The sequence below is a fragment of the Vidua chalybeata genome, chromosome 9 (assembly GCF_026979565.1).
Source record: "Vidua chalybeata isolate OUT-0048 chromosome 9, bVidCha1 merged haplotype, whole genome shotgun sequence".
Lineage (NCBI taxonomy): Eukaryota > Metazoa > Chordata > Aves > Passeriformes > Viduidae > Vidua > Vidua chalybeata.
Genome location: NC_071538.1, coordinates 8,620,157 through 8,637,680, shown reverse-complemented (window position 1 = coordinate 8,637,680; position 17,524 = coordinate 8,620,157). Strand labels below are relative to the sequence as shown.

Below are 17,524 nucleotides of genomic sequence, written 5' to 3'. Positions count from 1 at the left end.
CTAAACATTGACTTGGACAGTTAACTTTAACCATCAAGACCTTGACTAAATATTGACTGGGAAAGTTAATTTGAACTATAACATCTAGAAAATCGTGTTCCTCTTTGCTAGTATTTGCTATCGCTTTAAAATGCAAACAGGGTTGTAAAAATAGAGGTTCTCCCACCTCACTGATATTTAGTTGCTGAGCTTGGCTGTTGCTAAATTCAACACAAATACCTTGCAAAAATTTGAAATATATAATACTTTAGAGACAAAGGCCTGTTATGGATGAGAGGGAATGGTCATTCTTCCTTTGCTTGAGCAAGGACCCATCAAAAGTATGAAAAAAAGTATAACGCTTGTGTTTTAAATTTATTTTGATACATATATGCAGCAGTTTTACAAATTTTGCAAATTTTAAAAATTGTGCCTTGCCCAAAGAATCACACATGCTGATCACCAGGACAAGGGGTTCATTCTGACACCTCTACTTTTTAGTAGTAGCTACTTCGAGTCTACATCCTCCACTACTGGTTTCACTTCATCATGTGAGGCCATGGGTCAAAGGACATACACAGGGTCTTTCACTGGCTGAGATAAAAAAAAAGAAAAAAAAAAAAAGAAAAAGAAGAAAATCAATTTCAATCCTCCTAAGATGAAACCACTGATGTGTGCAGTCACTAAGGTCCCAAAGGTAATCCTACAAGAAAACATGATGGTGTCCTCCATCACTGTGTTGAGATACTGTTAAAGTGCAGCAAAATCACCTATGAGGTACAGTCCAAGATCAAAACACTCCAAACAATAGATCTGTATTTCTAGGCCACTGTGAATACTGCATTTTAGCTGTGTAATGACATAAAATGGTAATGACAAAGAGGCAAGGAACCTTATGGTTCATGAAGGTGTTATGTATGTGGATAAACAAATAAATAATGCTGTGGATCCAGCATTAATTCCATGCACTGGAATTAGTTCATGGAATTCATTCCATGCACTGAGTTTCAGCTCAGGAGTTTGAAAGTCCCTTTTAGCTTTATGCCTTGATTCCTTTTTTAATACATCAGCTGCCTCTAGCACACTGAATGAAAAACAGCTTAAGAGCAAATATAAAAGACATAAATCTCAGCATACCAAACTGGTGAAAACTTGCTCCTCCATTATTTTTGAGTAGAGCAGTAAAGAACAGATTGATACTGGTGTTATGGGGGGTGAGGGTGGGGAATGAAAGAACAATAAACAATACAGTCATCAGTAGTTTAACACAGCGCTGTGTCTTGCAATGGAAACATACTGTGAAACAGCTTGCGAGATAAGCTTCGTCAACGATAAGTAATTTTTATTCCGTTTGAGTGGCTGAAAACAATAAACATGATTAAATGCTTCAGACATGCATTCAGAATTTAGACAAATGGCAAAGAGTTCCAAGGACTTTGCTTTTAAAACTACTTCGGAGAGAGACCTGGAAATTGACTTAACCGGTTTGAAATGTACAATGAAGAAGTTCGTCGGGAAATTAAAAACTTCCCATTCGTCTGCAAGCTCCAGGACTCTCCAGCCCAGAAACCAGCTTTGTTATCTACTGTTCTTTACTATGATTACTAGTCCCAGACTCCCACTTCACCATTCATAGAGGCATTTCAATCGCGCCGGTCATGAACCTGAGCTCCCAGCGTGTGAAACACCCTGGAAAACACCAAAGGAAGAGCTGGGTCTGGGGAATTCATAGTCCCGTGCTAGTCCTGCCGGCCCTTGTGGGCTCTGTCACCGCTGTCCTGATCCAGCCTGCCAGCAGCTCCTGCGCCCACCTTCCTCCCACCGCAGCGCTCTCAACTTTCACTCCCGGCTGCCTGCTCCCGGTGACTCGGTGGCCGTGCACAACCCCGAGAGGAAAGCACTCCAAAACACTCGGACCGCGGGGGAGTTGTCGGCTCTTCCCCTGAAGTAGGGGCTGTAAAGGAGAGGCGCATGAACCCGCAGCACCCCTAAGGCAAGCGGTCACTCTGCACCCGCTCCCCTGGACCGCGCACCGCTGACCAGCGCCGGGGCTGCTGGCCGGGGACCGCTCCCCAGAGGGTCCCCGGCCGGGCAGGGCGAGCTCGCCCCGCTCGCCGCGCGTCCAGCGGCCCCTCCGCCCCGCTCCGGGTGCCATTTCCCCGCCGCTCCTCAGCGCGGCGTCCCCCGGCCCTGCCGCACCTTCCCGGGCAGGGCAGCGCCGGCGCAGCCGAGCCGCATCCCAGCCCTCGGCCGGCTCCCAGCCCTCGGCCGGCTCCCAGCCCGGCAGCGGGGGGCGCCTCCCGCGGCAAGCGGCACTACCGCGACCGATCGGCGCTTCCAGCTGCGGGGCGGCAGCGGCCAAGGCTCCGGAGCGCCGCATCCCACGGACCCCCGGGCACGGCGGGGGTGGCCGCGGGGAATCCCGCAGCCGCATCGCGTCTGTGGCTCCCTCCTCGATTTTTTATTTTTTTTTTTTTAACTTGCCCCGTTGCGGGGGATGGCGAAAGCGCCCCCAGCCCTTTGCCCCAGAGCTCGGCTGGGTGTGGGGCAGCCTCGCACGGCGCTCCCGCCGCAGCCGGCAACTTCCCGCGACTCGCAGGGGGATTCCAGCCCTTTCCCCGCCTCGGGGGGACGGGAGCGAGCGGGAGGGGGAGAAGGACGGGTAAAGAATAAACTTCCTTCCGAGAAAAGCTGCCCTTCCACGCTGCTGCGGGGAGGGGGTCCCCGCTCGCAGGAGCAGCGGCGCGCCCCGCTGAGCCCCCGAACCCGCACCTGCCGCCGCGCCGCGCTCAGGACCGGCCGCGCAGGGCAGCAGGGACCGGCTCTCTCACCTGCCCCAGCGAGCCCTCTCCTTCTCGCATTCCTCTGCTCCCCATCGTGGGCGCAGCAGCTGCTGTTATTCCTTAGGATACACATGGCCCGTCCATGCTGGGAGAGCCGCCTTCCCGCGCCGCCTGCCCTCTCCGGCCCCGCCAGCGCGGCGCTGAGGCCAGAGGGAGGGGAAAAGGGAGGTGTGCGGCGGAGGAACGCGGCTGATGAGGGGTCGGTCTCCTCCTCCTCCTCCTTCTCCTCCTCTCCCAAGGCTGGGGGTCTCAGCGCCGCTGTGCAGCTGGGCAGGGAGAGGGGGACGGGCGAGGAGGGGGCTGGCGGGGCTGTCCCCGCTCGGGGCGGGGGCGCTCGGCGCGTCTGCTCGTCCCGAGCCTGTCATCGCCTCCGGGGCAGCCCCGTGGCCGAGCGGAGCGGAGCGCCTGGACACCCCCACCGCCCCGCCCGCAGCACCGCGCCCAAGCCCGGCCGGGGGGGAACCGGTACCGGGGGCTGCCCGGGGGCTCCAGGGCTCCCCCGGGGCGCAGGGAGGGCGGTCAGTGGGGCACACAGGGCGGGGGTGGCCGCTGCCCACGCGTGGGGCCCGGGCACGGCCCCGCCATCGCGGCTCCCCCCACACGGCCGCGGGGCGGGGGCCGGGCCGGGGGCCCCGCCGCCACCAGTGTGCTGCTTTTCTCATGGCTTCTCGCAGTCACCCATGAAAATTTAATGAGGCATTTAGGGCTGTTACCTTCAGAGTCAATGGAGGAAGCATATTTAGCCTAATGCACTCGCTGCCGAGCCAATAGGTCTGTTGCAGGCGGATCAGAAGTCACGGAGAGACTCTCCTTTCAACGCAAAATTCACGACCCATTAAACTTATTCTGTGATAACAGCTTCTTTACAAACGGAGACCCATAGAAAACAGAGGCTGTCATGCACTTCCCGAAAGGATTTACATACAGAGAGAAGTCCATTTGCCAGGTTATTGCCATTTCACCAGTATTATCTCCAATCAATGCATAAAAGCAGCGCTGCTCTCGCTAACCGAGGTAAATGACTAAAAGAAAAGCTTTTTGCAGCCTCTAGATAGATCTGATTCACCCCCCGGGGCTGAGTGGCCACGTCTCCCTGGGCTGACAGGGAAGAGGGCTCAGACCATTACAGAGGATTGGATCCGAGCAGGAATTACGAGCGAGATGTTCTGCAGGACACGCAGGTACCCAGCTGCTGATGTGCACTGCCCGGGATGACAGCATCACCAGGATGCTCACAAGGTAGAAAGATGTCTACAGGTTATTTTACCTCCACCTGACAGGCAGGAGAGCTGAACCAATGTGGCAACACACTTTAACAGGGCAGGGAGCGGAGGGAAAGGCTGAGCGAGCAGATTGATTGGAAGTACATGCACAGATCTGGTAACGTTCTCAAATATTATCAGTTTCACCTCTCTCAATTATTCTTTCTACAGCACATTAGGTATTAAGCATAAAAGATAACGTCATGTAATAACATTTACAACATAAAAAATTCAGAATTCAAGCCACTTTTATAGAAGTCGTTCATGCAATGGAGCTTTTCACTATAGACCTGTTTTCTGCATTTCAATTTATTACAGAAATGAAAGGTCAGATTCTCAGTTGAACTCACTTATTCTAAGGTGAATTAAAAGAAGTAAGTAGTCAACTTCATTGCAGCAAAATTTCCTATTGATGAGAATTTCACCATCTGGGAAGACAAAGAGCTAAAGGAGAAATAAAGTAATTTTTTTCATTAGGAAATAGTAGACAGCATCCTTGAGGAGACATGCTTGTCTATATGTATTAGGTCCAATAAAATATTGGTGGCCCTTATTTCCCAAAAGGCTTTTTTTTTTGGGAAAACAGTAATTGAGCTGTTCTTACCCTTTGACCAGTGCACAATAAAAGGAAGTTGCATTTATTGTGTTGCTGGCCTCACTGAGGTCCTGGAGTTTACAGGAGGGGTGCTGGCAGCAGTATAAAACTTCATTCCCATTCATTTCTGAAATGTATGGATGCAAGTCACACTTGCTAATAATACTTTTTAAATATAAAAGACTACTAGCTCACAGCTTGTAATATGAATGCAAATGAACTTGTAATTATACTATGCAATTTTCTACTTAAAAAAAAAACAACTATGAAAATAGAACAGACCTGAAGAGCAATATGCACTGCAGTTCTTCATTGTGTTCCTTCATTATGCAGGAGTTGCCATAAGCAATCTGCTCTGGTTTAATGTAAAATATTTTTTAGGCCATAACTTTGCAACACAAACTCTCACATGAGAACATATATTTGGTCATACTTCCTTCTCTCTACTGAAAAACACGATCAAGAAGCAAAGGAGCAAGAAGGTTGATGTGAAGACTGACAGCTTTTATTTTTGTTTATCTGTAAAGCTTAAACTCATCATTCCTATATTCTCCTTTCTGATGATGCACTATGCCATCACCAATTTGGTGATAAACCATTAGGAGCTATGTATTAAGACCTGTAGGCCAAAACTTTCATTTCCACTGAACAGCTGGAGGAACTGAAGATCAAAACCTCTAAGTGTAGTTCTCAACTATTTTTGCAGTAGTCACTTGTGCAGCTCTCAGTCACTCAGTACTTGCTAAAACAACTAAAGGGAAAGTAGGATCAGCCGAGCTCCTGAGTAGATTTGTACTAACAGGACAATGATCAGAATATTTTTAAGTGTTCCTGTATGCATCAGTTGAGAGAATGATGAATTCAATCTTACAACCAAGAGCACTGCACCAATTTTTTAAAGAATTGCCTGGAAACGACATTAAAATATCCACCACTGATACCTGTAGACCTGGATTCTAAGTAATTTGCTATACTACCCAATTTCAATAAGCACTGCAGCTGCTAGTAAACCACTGCACCCTGCAGAGCAAAAATGTTTACCTGCAAATAAGAGATAATTTGCAGGATAATTGTTGATGGTGAATTTGCTGATAATTCACAGTCAAAGTTTCTGACTCCCTAGGAAAAGAGTAATCAGAAAACTTCCCTGTTTCACCTCAGAGGCAAGTTAATCAGCATCACTGCTGCCCAGCTGCAGGCCTGTATGTTTCTCACGTGGAATGCTAAGGCAGAATGCACACTGTAAAACCAGCATCATCCTGCAAAAATGGCAAACCACTGGCCAAAAACCCTGTAGGGTTCTTGTGGATGCACATGTGTGACAGCCACTGGCATTAATGGGAACTGGACATTTCCTGAGGTGGAATATAGGCCTTACCTTCATGAAGCTAATTAAGGTACCTCAAGCTGTGCTGATTATAAAGGGCTACCAAATAATAGTACAGAGAAATTTTGATGGATGTTTGAGAATGAGTTTTGTTGGTGCTTTGAAAGAATCTGGAAGTGAGAGATACGCAATGTTACACTTTGCTGGATTCAAGTGGGATTTTTGGAGGGGGAATTTAATATCTGAAAAGGGAGCCATTATTTCTGCTATTAACATCTCAGTAAAACACAGCACAACGTGCAGACCCATCCCTTGCCAAGTGAGCTCTCAAGATGTCAGCCTTCTCACAAAACCCCTTTTCACATTTACTGATCTATATTGTAGCCCACAGCAGGATCATCTTGATCACTCTGGAGATCCTCTACGTGAATAGCTCCTCACACAATAGTGATTTCAGTTTAATAAGTTCCTCTAAGGCAATTAGGCACTGACTGAAAATAGTATCTGCTGCATTATCAGTAACTATGGTAGCCCATCTCTTACTGCTGTAGCCACACAGTGAGCTCCTTTTGCCATTCAGCAGGAGAATTAATAATGATTTGGTTTCATCCTCAGTTTTCTCAAATGCAAAGAAACTCAGTTCTCTTATTCCACTAAAGATCTCTTGGGATACTTCCTTGGAGATACCTCAGGTGGCTGAGCAGAATATGTTGCTGAACACTGCTCTTGCCCACCAAAAAAATATCAGTGTAGAAAAATTTTGGTAGCTCTTCATGAAAAATGGGAAGCCGGTCTATTTTCTGGCAGTGATGTATCAAGAAAAGGTTATGATAATTCTTGTACCCACAGTGAAATCTGGTGTAAAATGCTTTATCCAAAAAAATACCACTGACATCTCTCTATTAAAGCCAGCATGTGAAAAACTAAAAATGGAATTAATTACCAGAGATTCATCACTGGTTTCTGAAGGTAGATCCTCTACTGTATTGTGGTTTGGTCACAGGGGGAACCTTCCTTTCATGCATCTCAGCAAAGATTGCAAAATCTCATAGTTACATGTGCAAAAAAGGATTCAGGAGCTTGGTTCAGATCTCAGCTGTGTCACTGACTAGTTTGTGATCTTGGATAAGTCAACCTATACTCATTTTATGTCCATCTCTACCACATCTATGTCAGAAGCCTCCTGTCAGAATTTCTTCAGGAATGCTTGGAAGGAGCCCAGAGACAGGCAAGGACACACATAAACACTAATTATTGTCCTATACGTGGCCATTCATTCACTTTTGAGTCCTGGGAGGAAAAATAGAAACAAGATCTTGTCATTCTATCTGGTAGCCCCTATTAGTCTCCTTCACATATTCAAAATATTACTGAACTAACCCTGCTGCAAACGCTTTCCTCAGCTGCAAATGAGCAGCTCCAACAAACAGTCCAAGACTGCCCCTCCAAAATCCATTTATCTTCTAGTAGATGGCAGCAAGTAGATGCCTGTCCTGCCAAATAATGGAATTTGTGAAAGCACTGGAGATTATGAACCACATTATTTCCCAGATGCCCATGGAAGAGTCTGTGATTCTCCAAGAACAGCGATCAACTCCTTCACAAATCCAAACTGCTTCATATTTCAGATCCTTTTTGGCAAGGTGCGTTTCCTTTCACAGCCAATTAACTGCAAACTAATTTAGAGAGGGTTTGCTTTTGCAAACATAAGTGTCAGGTTCCAACAGAGAACATGTTGCTAAGAGCATGATTTATGCACACAGTCTGAGTTCTGTTGTTCTCTCATTCCCCCCAGACACCACTGATGAGCCACACAGAGACACCTCAGAATTTAATAAACTCCTTTCTAGGAGAACTTCACGGGTGAAGAAAATTTTCAGCATCCCTTACATCCTGAAAGCCCACATGGTTCTGCATTACCTTGCAGAGTGCTCACACTGGTTTAAGTACACATAAACTGAAAGCAAAGGGTACCTACTAAGGAAATTGTATTTCTACTATGAAAATAGAGGTTATCTGCTTCACAGAGGATTCCAAAATTTGGCTTTACTCTGGGTTAGAGAGTAAAAGGGGGGTTGACTACTTTAAACTCTCCACTTCTCCAGTAAAAAACCTTATTATACTTTGTTCTTAAGTTTTTGTCTACTTTAACAAGCAGCTGACACATTTAAGCTCTCTGATCTGGACAATACTGCAGCTTCTTTTCACTACGTACATGTTTATCTTCATTATTTATTCATTTGTAGATGTAGATTTTACAATTGGAAACTTCAGTCTCAGAGGTTCCTAAAGATCTTGGTTGTTGTTATATTCCATGATTTTGACAGCAAAAGATCCACTTGCTATTTTAAAAATCATTTTTTGTTAAAAAGAGACAGATTAACAAGATATTTAGAGCTGCATTCCCCTCAATTTCTGCCAAAATAACAGGTATTCAGGAGACAGCAATTGTGTGTAGTCAATGTCCTCAACAAGTAATGTTTTTCATTTCCTCTTATGTCACATTACATTTTCCTCTTTATATTTCCTTTTAAATATTTAGACAGAGCAGAGAGTTTTAAACGTGTCATTGACACAAATAAATGTTTAGGCAGTCAGTCTACCTTGGGTTCAGCTCTTGTCAGATCTGATAAGTTAAATATCACTGGATCTGGCCAATAATTGGATGGAAGACCTCTGAGGAAAACTCAAGTGCTGAAGCAAGTGCCACTGGTTACTCAATAGGTGTTTTTTTTTAACCTCAGACTCATCCTGAAATATGCCCTCAGCATGGCATTATAAGCACTAGCTGAAAAAGGCATTTTCAAGTAAGATTTAATGTGTTATTTCTGTTAGGCACTAGCAAGGATTCCTGACACCTTCCTTTGAAAGTTGCTTAGCCCACTTTCGAGTTAGCTGAGCCCACTGCTACATAAAGCTACATCTGAAAGTATGAAATCAATTTTTCATCTGTTTCCTTTTAATAATAATACATTTTTAAAAGCTCTTGTTTAAATAAGTAACTTGTACATCTCTTTGCCTTTAACGCTTCATTCCTGACCTTTTCCTTTACTCTCTTACTGTGAGTCCAGCTCATGGACATCCCTGCCCATGGCAGCACAGTTGGAATGAGGGGATCTTTAAGGTCCCTTCCAACCCAAACCATTCTCTGGATACCACAGCATATGTTCCCTTTTGCCATTTCAGAACCTACATCAGCATCCAAGGATGGATATAACCCCTCTTTATCAGCTGCTGATTAGTGACTCTCTTGCCAAAGCTTCTTGGTGATTTTATGAGAGCACATGGTGACAGGATAAGGGGGAATGCCTTCAAACTGCCAGAGGCCAGGGTTAGATGAGATATTAGGAAAAAATCCTTGCCTGTGAGGGTGGGGAAGCCCTGGCACAGGTTGCCCAGAGCAGCTGTGGCTGCCCCATCCCTGGAAGTGTCCAAGGCCAGGCTGGAGGGGGCTTGGAGCAACCTGGGATAGTGGAAGGTGTCCCTGCCCATGGCAGGGGGTAGAACTGGAAATAATCTTTAAAATCCCTCCCAACCCAAACCATTGCATGGTTCTGTGACAAAGTGGAGCTGACACTGACTGGAGCACTTCATCCTTCAGGGATACATTTGGGCCAAGGACTGAGGAATTCAGCGGGACTGCTTCACTTGCTGCTGACCTCAGGACCTCCACACACACACGTCTCAGCAGAAACAAGTGCCAGTTCCAATACAAGATCTCAGCCCTGAAAAGCACCATGAAATTAATGTCCAGGTAAAGCCACTCCTGGGATGTCAGTTTTCCCCTTGTCCAGCACGGAGGCTGCACCCTGGAGCTCCCAGTCCCCAGGCACTCCACACAGTGGGGCTCTGCACAAGTCTGGAAGCCTCAGCTCCAGGCAGCATGCCAGAGTTCAGCCAAACATATTTGCCTAAGTTGATATTTCTGTAATACATTTCAAAACATGACAAATCATTACTTTCTGATGTTTGCTATTCATTTTTTTTTTCTCTTTACGCTTTCCAGGCAGGAATGGAAATTGCAAGTGCCACCATAGCAACTCAATGCAATAATATAAATCTTCAAATAACAATTTAAATGAAGGATGTTTGAAGTATTTTTATTTTGTAATAAATTTATAGGTGTCAACTAGATCAGGGCTTCCTTTCTAAAGGGGTTTTGCTGTTTATCTAAAAAGACAATCCTTCACTTGAAAGAGTTGATAACGTTAGCCCAAGACAAAACACTGAGGTTTAAAAGAATATCTCAAATACATTCTATTTATTTATATTAGAAAACTACTCACTGGAGTTTAGGTTCCTAAATGTCTACATCTTTTTTCATTCCTTATTCACATTTAATAAGAAATTATGACAGAACCAAGACAGAATCTATACAACCTGGTTATGGAGTCCTCATCCACTGCCACAAAACCAGGATCATTTCAAAGAACATTAACAAATGTCATTTTTAAAAGGTCCAGCTTGAGACTACACAGCATATACACAGAAGAAGTTATAGTTTTTCAGATCTGTGGTTCCTGTGGCTAAGGTGGTATTTCTCCAAATCAGGATAACACTCAACAAATTAGGGAATACACTGGCACCCCTTCATCCCAGCATGAGGGCCAAATTCCAGTTTTAGATGCTAAACACACATCATGGCAACTTTTGGAAGGCTCTCACGTGTATTGTGCATTAAAGACTGAATCTTTATGCCAACCTCTAACACAACTGTCCAAACCAGCAGCATTAGGATCCAGAGAAGTTACATGGAATCCAGGTTACACACAGAATAAAAAGAAATCTGAGGTACTGTTAAGCCAATTAGCTCCTTCCTTTCTGATTCCTTTGTTTCTCATCAACATCCACCTAAGCGTATCTCCTTTACAATGAGCTTGTTTCCTCAACAGAAAAATAAATTCAAAGAACACCAAGATGTTTGTCAGCTTTCAGAACAGGGAAAATCCTTATTGTTTAAAAAACAAAGCTGTTGATATTAAATATTTTCACTCGGGACTTAAATAAATCATGGACATGGTCTTTAGCAAGGAAAAAGAAGTCAAAATTTGATTAAATAGCTAATGAATTACAAAAGACCTACAGCAGCCAACTGAATCCTTACCTTCTGCTCAAATACCAGTCCTTGGGAGTGACAAATGTCAATAAACAACACAGCTCCGGAGTGGGTGGTAGGCAAGACTAGATCCATCTGGCCTGTTGATGAGGAAGGAGGAGAGCTGCAAAACGCACGGCTCCAGAATGTGACCAGGAGCACATATGCCAGGATGAGAAAATGGGAGTGTGCAGCAGCTCCCCCAGCCCCGTGCCCCTGTGGCAACCCCAAATCTGTGGGAACGTATGCTCCAGCCCTGCCTGGCGCTGTCCATGTTTGTGCTCAGGACACAATCCCCCTGCGTCCAGCTGGGATGGGAGAATGTGCAAATTCTGGGGAAATCTGCTGAAATTAAACACAAGTTGCTGGTATTTGTAGCCAGGTAGCCATAAATCCACCCTCCCTCTTTTGCTGCTCCTCCTGTCCTGGTCCAACAGGGGCTTTTGCAGTCTGCCTGACACACCTGCTCCCAGCTTTGCCTCTGCCACAGTCTGGGAACTGAATCCTCCTGCTATAGAGCCCTGATTTGCTGCACCTCCCGAAGCTGAGCTCAGGAAGCATGGCTTTTGTGTGTGTTTTGATGAGCCATCAACTATTTTAGATACTATTCATGCTCACCAACAGATTCTGAAATGAAACAAAATCTGCCTCTCATCACATGCACAACAGGATGGAACAGATGTCACAGAGAAACCAAGTAATAGCAGTTTTCATGGTTGGATCCAACAATTACTTCTGTGCTCCACTCTGTGGCCTCTGCCTCAAAGCCCAGTAGAAATGAGACACCTGCCCCCAGGAGTCCAGTGTAAACCTATATAAACAAAGTCTGGCAAGGCCCAAGCCAGAAAAGCATCCAGATACTCATTTTTCACACTAAAACCCACCCAAGAGTTAGGATATACGTAATGTTGAATGCACTGTGTCCTGTTGGAGCAAAGAAGGATGTGCACTGCTCAGAAAGGAGACAACTGATGCCTCTTCTGGGGAGAACTAAGAATATTGTGCTCATGTTTACACTACAGTCTCACTCTCCTCAGTTAATATTTGCTGGCAGGAGTGGTATCCTCTTGGGAATTCCTCCAATGACCACTTGCAGCCACTGTGAGTACACAGTAACCCCCACCTTTTACAAAACATCAGCATTTGGCAGCTCCTTGCCAAACCCCCTCTAGATGGAAAGCCCAGTGAAGATCCTTTTCTTCGGCTCATTGCACAGGAGTTGTACATGGCTTTTCTGTCCCTGTGCAATTTTCTCCTGCAATGTGTACTCAAGGTTAAAATGCTGTCCTTTCTCCTTGGTGAGATCTGTCACTGAACTATCAAAGTGTGCATGTTAGAGAGCCTGCCTAGTGGAGGGCTGAGTGATGCAAAGACAGACCTTCGATGGACGTTGTGACCTTAGTGCATTCCCTTTAAACTGGAAAAAAAAAAAAAAAAAAACCAAAAACCAAAAAAAAAGAAAAGAGCCTCTTCTCTTTCCCATTTGGGGGCAGAAGGACATTAAGGAGCACTTTGGGTGCAGTAGCCCTCACATTTATTGCAATTATTGCAGCACTAAGAGGCTCCAGCCGAGACCGCAATCCCTTTATGATGAGCAGTGTAAGACATAAAGCAAGGGAAAAGCCTTATCTCAGAAATGCATGAACTAAACAGAGCTAAAAAGGCTACTAAGGAAAAAAACCCTCACCCCTTTTTCCATCATAAGGAATAGGCACAGATGAGCTTTTCTCCAAAATCCCAGTGAGATCTGTGGCAGAGTCAGGGGGAAAGACCTGGGTCTCTGCTAGGCTGACACCTCCATTTCCCAAAGACACACCTATGACAATTCCTCATCTCCCAGGTTCTGCAGCTCTTTCACATCCTGCACAGCCTTTGAGGAGACTTTTAATGCAGTAAATCAACATTTACAAAGCTAAGTGCATACACAGGCCTTCTGGGGATAATGGCATGGGGTTAGCTTGTATCTGCCACAAAACAAGGGCAGAGAAGAAAACCACAGGTTTTGGACAGCACCACTATTACCTGCAGGAAATGTTCAGGCCATGCACCTGGCACCATTTCCAACTCCTCTTTTCTCCCCATTTTAGATATCCAGCTGGGAATGTCCATTTTGCTATCTGTTCACCTGGCCCAGTATTTGAATACACATTGTGATTTAACCATTGCCACAAAAAAAAGCATTAAAGCTCAAACATGACTTAGAGCATGGATTAACAACAATCATATGGGAACCATCTCATTTTTGCTAAAAGGGAGTAGGATTAAATGCAATTAAGAGCTCCCAATGATGTAATAAAGACAACTTAAAAAAAAAATCAAGGCAAGTGGGCAAGAAGCAATCAATTTCTGTCTAGAAACAGTAAAATAATGACAGTCTGATTGTTCATAGAGTCGCCAAGGCCAAAATGTGCAGAATGACCTTCATTAAGTCATACTTTGTACTTCTGCTGGGGGACTGTTGCATCTGCTCCTTTCGATTTGGCTTCTCTGAGTAACAAAGCTCCCAGCGATCATCTAAACCTCATTTGGAGCACCTGTGAACAATTCATTATATTAATACAACGGCAGGGGAGGAGTGCAGATACTAATAAATAGGTTGTGGAGCAGCTTTTGCTGCCAAGGTTGCTTTACCCAGCGAGGAAATGTCCCCTCCACCCAAAAGCTGTGGAGCTGCTCTGAGACGCTGGGCTCGGTTGTACCACGACACGTCAGAACACACATCTGGTGCTGGAGAGGCATGTAAATTAATTTTGCCTTTCAAAACAGTTGATAAATGTATTTCTAATACTTCTGAGGGACTGCAGCATGATTCGAAACAGTTTGTTCTCAGTTAACGTAGAACAAATGTTCTCTGGCTAAAGGTGGCTACGAAAGGCATTTGGTAACGATTTGTACCAGCTGGGCTTCTCATTACTTTGAATAGATTTGTGTAAATCAGCACATAAAAATAAGCAAGTGGTCAATGCCTTTAATTGCATTTGGATGTGCTGTAGTAATGGCAAATATCAGAACTTTTGCATTTGTCCTCGCATTCTGCAGTTCTAGAAAATAGATTTTTTTTTTAATAGAAAGAGCAGCAAAAAGATTTTGCTGTTAACATCTATTTAGTCTGGTTTCAACTTAGTCACATTTTGCAAATGTCAGTGAAAAGCAAAGGTCAAATGGGAAAAAAACCAGTATGCTATGGATCAGTACAATTACAGAGAACAGAGTAGCACAGGGTTATGGAATCAGCTAGGGAGGAAAACATATCTGCAGTGTTGGATAGACACAGGGCAAAATCCTGCCCATGGACCAGCGCAGATATCATCTGAAAGTAGTAGAAAAATAGATTGTTTGTGTTAGTGCACTTTGAGATATTTTCCCAGAGAAACAGGGAATGTCAGGTTTTCGATTCATTGCCTCTTTGGTTTTTTTTAAGATTTAGGCAGCTTTGGAACAGCCTTGGTTTGGACCAGCTTGCAGGCCTGAGCATCCTCACTGCGACCATCCCTAAAAGTGGAAGTTGTTTAACTCAATATGCATTAAGTACCTAAAAACCTTTTTATCTCTTTCTTGTATTGTCTTTTGTCACTATTGTACTGCTGGGTATGGGAGTTGCCCAGAGCAGCTGTGGCTGCCCCTGGATCCCTGGAAGTGCCCTGGACAGGGCTTGGAGCACCCTGGGGCAGTGGAAGTTGCCCCTGCCATGGCAGGGGCCCGGACCTGGGTCAGCTTTAAAATCCCTCCCAACTCAGAGCAGTCCGGGATTTTGTGATGATTCTAAAGCACACCTGAATTACTTGAAAGAAATGTGAGGTGAATAGTTATGAAGTATTCTGCCATTGTAGGCCTGGTAGAATGTTTGTAACTATTTGTTCTGGAAGGCACACAAAATCCACCACACGTGGCGTCTCCAGACCAGTTGAACTGAAACAGACACTGCCCCATTTTCATCCCTTTATATAAAGAAGTGACAATGAGAAAAGGAAGGATGTTACACATATCAACAGCCAGGAGGGAGAACATTTTAAACATAGAATTTAATACAATCAATAAACTTTATATCAGTATAACAGAGTCAACAGCAGAACTCTCATAACATCGCAACCTCACATTTTCTATGTCACCATTGACATGCATTAAAGATTACTTCTTTCAGCCAATTTTCTCTTCATAGCACAATCTTTTTATCCTGTAAATACATTTGTTGGTTTCTCAACATCCAATTAAACATGTAAAGAAAAGTCATAAAGACATCCAATTTATATATTTTAATTTCAATGAATTATTTTAAACTTAGCAGCCATAAAGTATCTACTATTACCTCTTTGCTGGCATTGATTTAGCAAAAATTGGTAATTGTCACGCTGCTTGTGGGGTATCAAATATAAACATTTTCACATTTACTATGAAATCCTCTCTAGCAACATGAAATTGAAGGATAGACGAAACTGCTTTTATAGAAAACCAAGCTAATTTTTATCCATTTTTTTTCTGTAAGGGATGATCATTTGAACCCTTTGAGCTGAAAGGAATCATAGGGCACAAGCAAGCTGAGGGATTTTCAGTAATTGTATCTTTCACATTTATCTTCTGCATAGATAGCTATGAAATAAATACTGCATGTGAGCAAGTGTAAAAATGTACTTGAGGTACTTCTGTTAGATGGAATCTCATCCTCCTGAAATTGCCTTTCCCATGAAAGATGCCCAGTGACAACCAGCAGTTTAACCAGCTGGGGATATATACAGTCAGTTAGCCCTCAGCCTTAAACTGTTATCTGATTTGTCCCATAAAGCAAAATATATGAGGTACATGATCCAGCGTGGGGATAATGTACAATAAACATAACTTACACTGCAGGAAAATGAGTTCCTGTTGGACCATCTCACAACAGAATCAGCTGTGGAAGAATCCACCCAATCTGTCCAAAATGTTTTCTTGTTTTTATTCCTTTTCCCCATAAGCATAATTAAACCCAGTGGTTTTGGTCAGATAGCTCTGTGATAGCTTTTATATTACTTATTCTAGTGCAGCTTGCCAAAACTTCTATTTTCTCCCCCTTTGAAAGTGCAATGTGCATTATTTGCTGCAGTGGCAAGGCAGTACAATCATGCTGTTCTTTTCTCAGCCCTTCCCTCTCTATTTTTACAGAGCATTCATTCACCACTGACTTTTTTGCTTTCTCCTCAGAACAAGAGAAGCTATGATTGATGAAGAGTGGAATGTATTCAAATGACTTTCAAAAGTCATGAAGTTAAAAGCCATCAGGACTTCTGAATAATAGTTCCTAAATGTTTACATTTTAACAGGGATTATTAATTTACATATCGATTAAAAGATAAAAGGAAAAATATTTCTTTATAGGACTTTTTATAGCTATTTATTTTCTCAATGAACACAGACACTGTCAAGTTTAGCCATTTTCTGGAGTTATGTAATTTTGTACATATTAATCATCACTTGAGATGCTCTGCATCCCTTTAAAACTACAAGTATTTGGAAAGAACACCTTCATGTCACTTGCATTCTCAAAAAAAAGGCTATAAATTAAAAACCAGGGGTTCTGGGGTGACTTTCTTCACCTAAACTTGTGCTTGCATTGAGGAATTTTGGATATGTTGCCCACACACTGTGAAAAAGTACAGAAGTCGTGGCTTTGAGGCCCAGAGGCTCGCTCTGAGTTTGTCCCATATCATAAATACTGAATAAAATAGGTCAGGAGACCTGTGCCCTGAGGAATTATCATCCAAATAGTTGGTAGTCCTTGGCTGGAAGGGAGCCTGGAACATGTATTTTGACAGCAACAAGCATATTTTTCTAATCTCTGACTTCTGAATGAAGAAAAGGAGCATCGTGAGGTGATGAGATGAGAAGAAAAGGAGATGAGGGAGGGAAGCCTGGCAGGGAACAGCACGGAGAGGAAAGCACTTGGGTGGAAAAGCTGCAGTGGGGATACAGTGCTGGAGGGACAGCCAGAGCCAGAGCCAGAGGCAGAGGCAGAGCCAGGACAGGTCCCCACAGGTTTGTGGGTGGGCAAACATCACCAACTCCAGCCGCAGTTTCTGCACAGCCAGGTCTGTGCACAACAAATTCATTATTGTTCTGAAAACCAAGCAATCAAACCCAGCTTTTGATTCTGACCATGGCCCTGATTTACACCACTCATGGGTCTCTAAGCTCTATGATTTGTTAGCATTATGCAGGCTTTTTTTAAAGAGCACAAAAAAAAAAAAATCACCATAGGAAATGGGAAGAATTTGGCCATTAATGGGTTTGTAGGAAAAGTAACTCCCCTAAGTTTCCCAAGCTTCCCTTTATTGTTGTAAGTTCACTGCAAACACTCTCTGAAATTTCATCTATTCTCATTGACCATTTCCCTCTGGCTTTCTTGTGTTGTGTTTATTTTTATTATTTCTTAATTAGATTACAAACACTTTC

At 44.0% G+C, this 17,524-nt stretch overlaps 1 protein-coding gene across 2 annotated transcripts in view; it reads right to left on the bottom strand.

Moving 5' to 3' along the window:
* The window catches only part of DAB1 (DAB adaptor protein 1), a 143,523-nt gene extending 140,562 nt beyond the window's left edge, over positions 1 to 2,961 (bottom strand). For both annotated transcript variants that reach the window (XM_053950877.1, XM_053950879.1), the window contains exon 1: positions 2,811 to 2,961. The gene's annotated coding sequence lies outside the window, so the exon portion shown is untranslated. The remainder of the gene's footprint in view (positions 1 to 2,810) is intronic.
* Between the last annotated feature and the right edge of the window lie 14,563 nt (positions 2,962 to 17,524).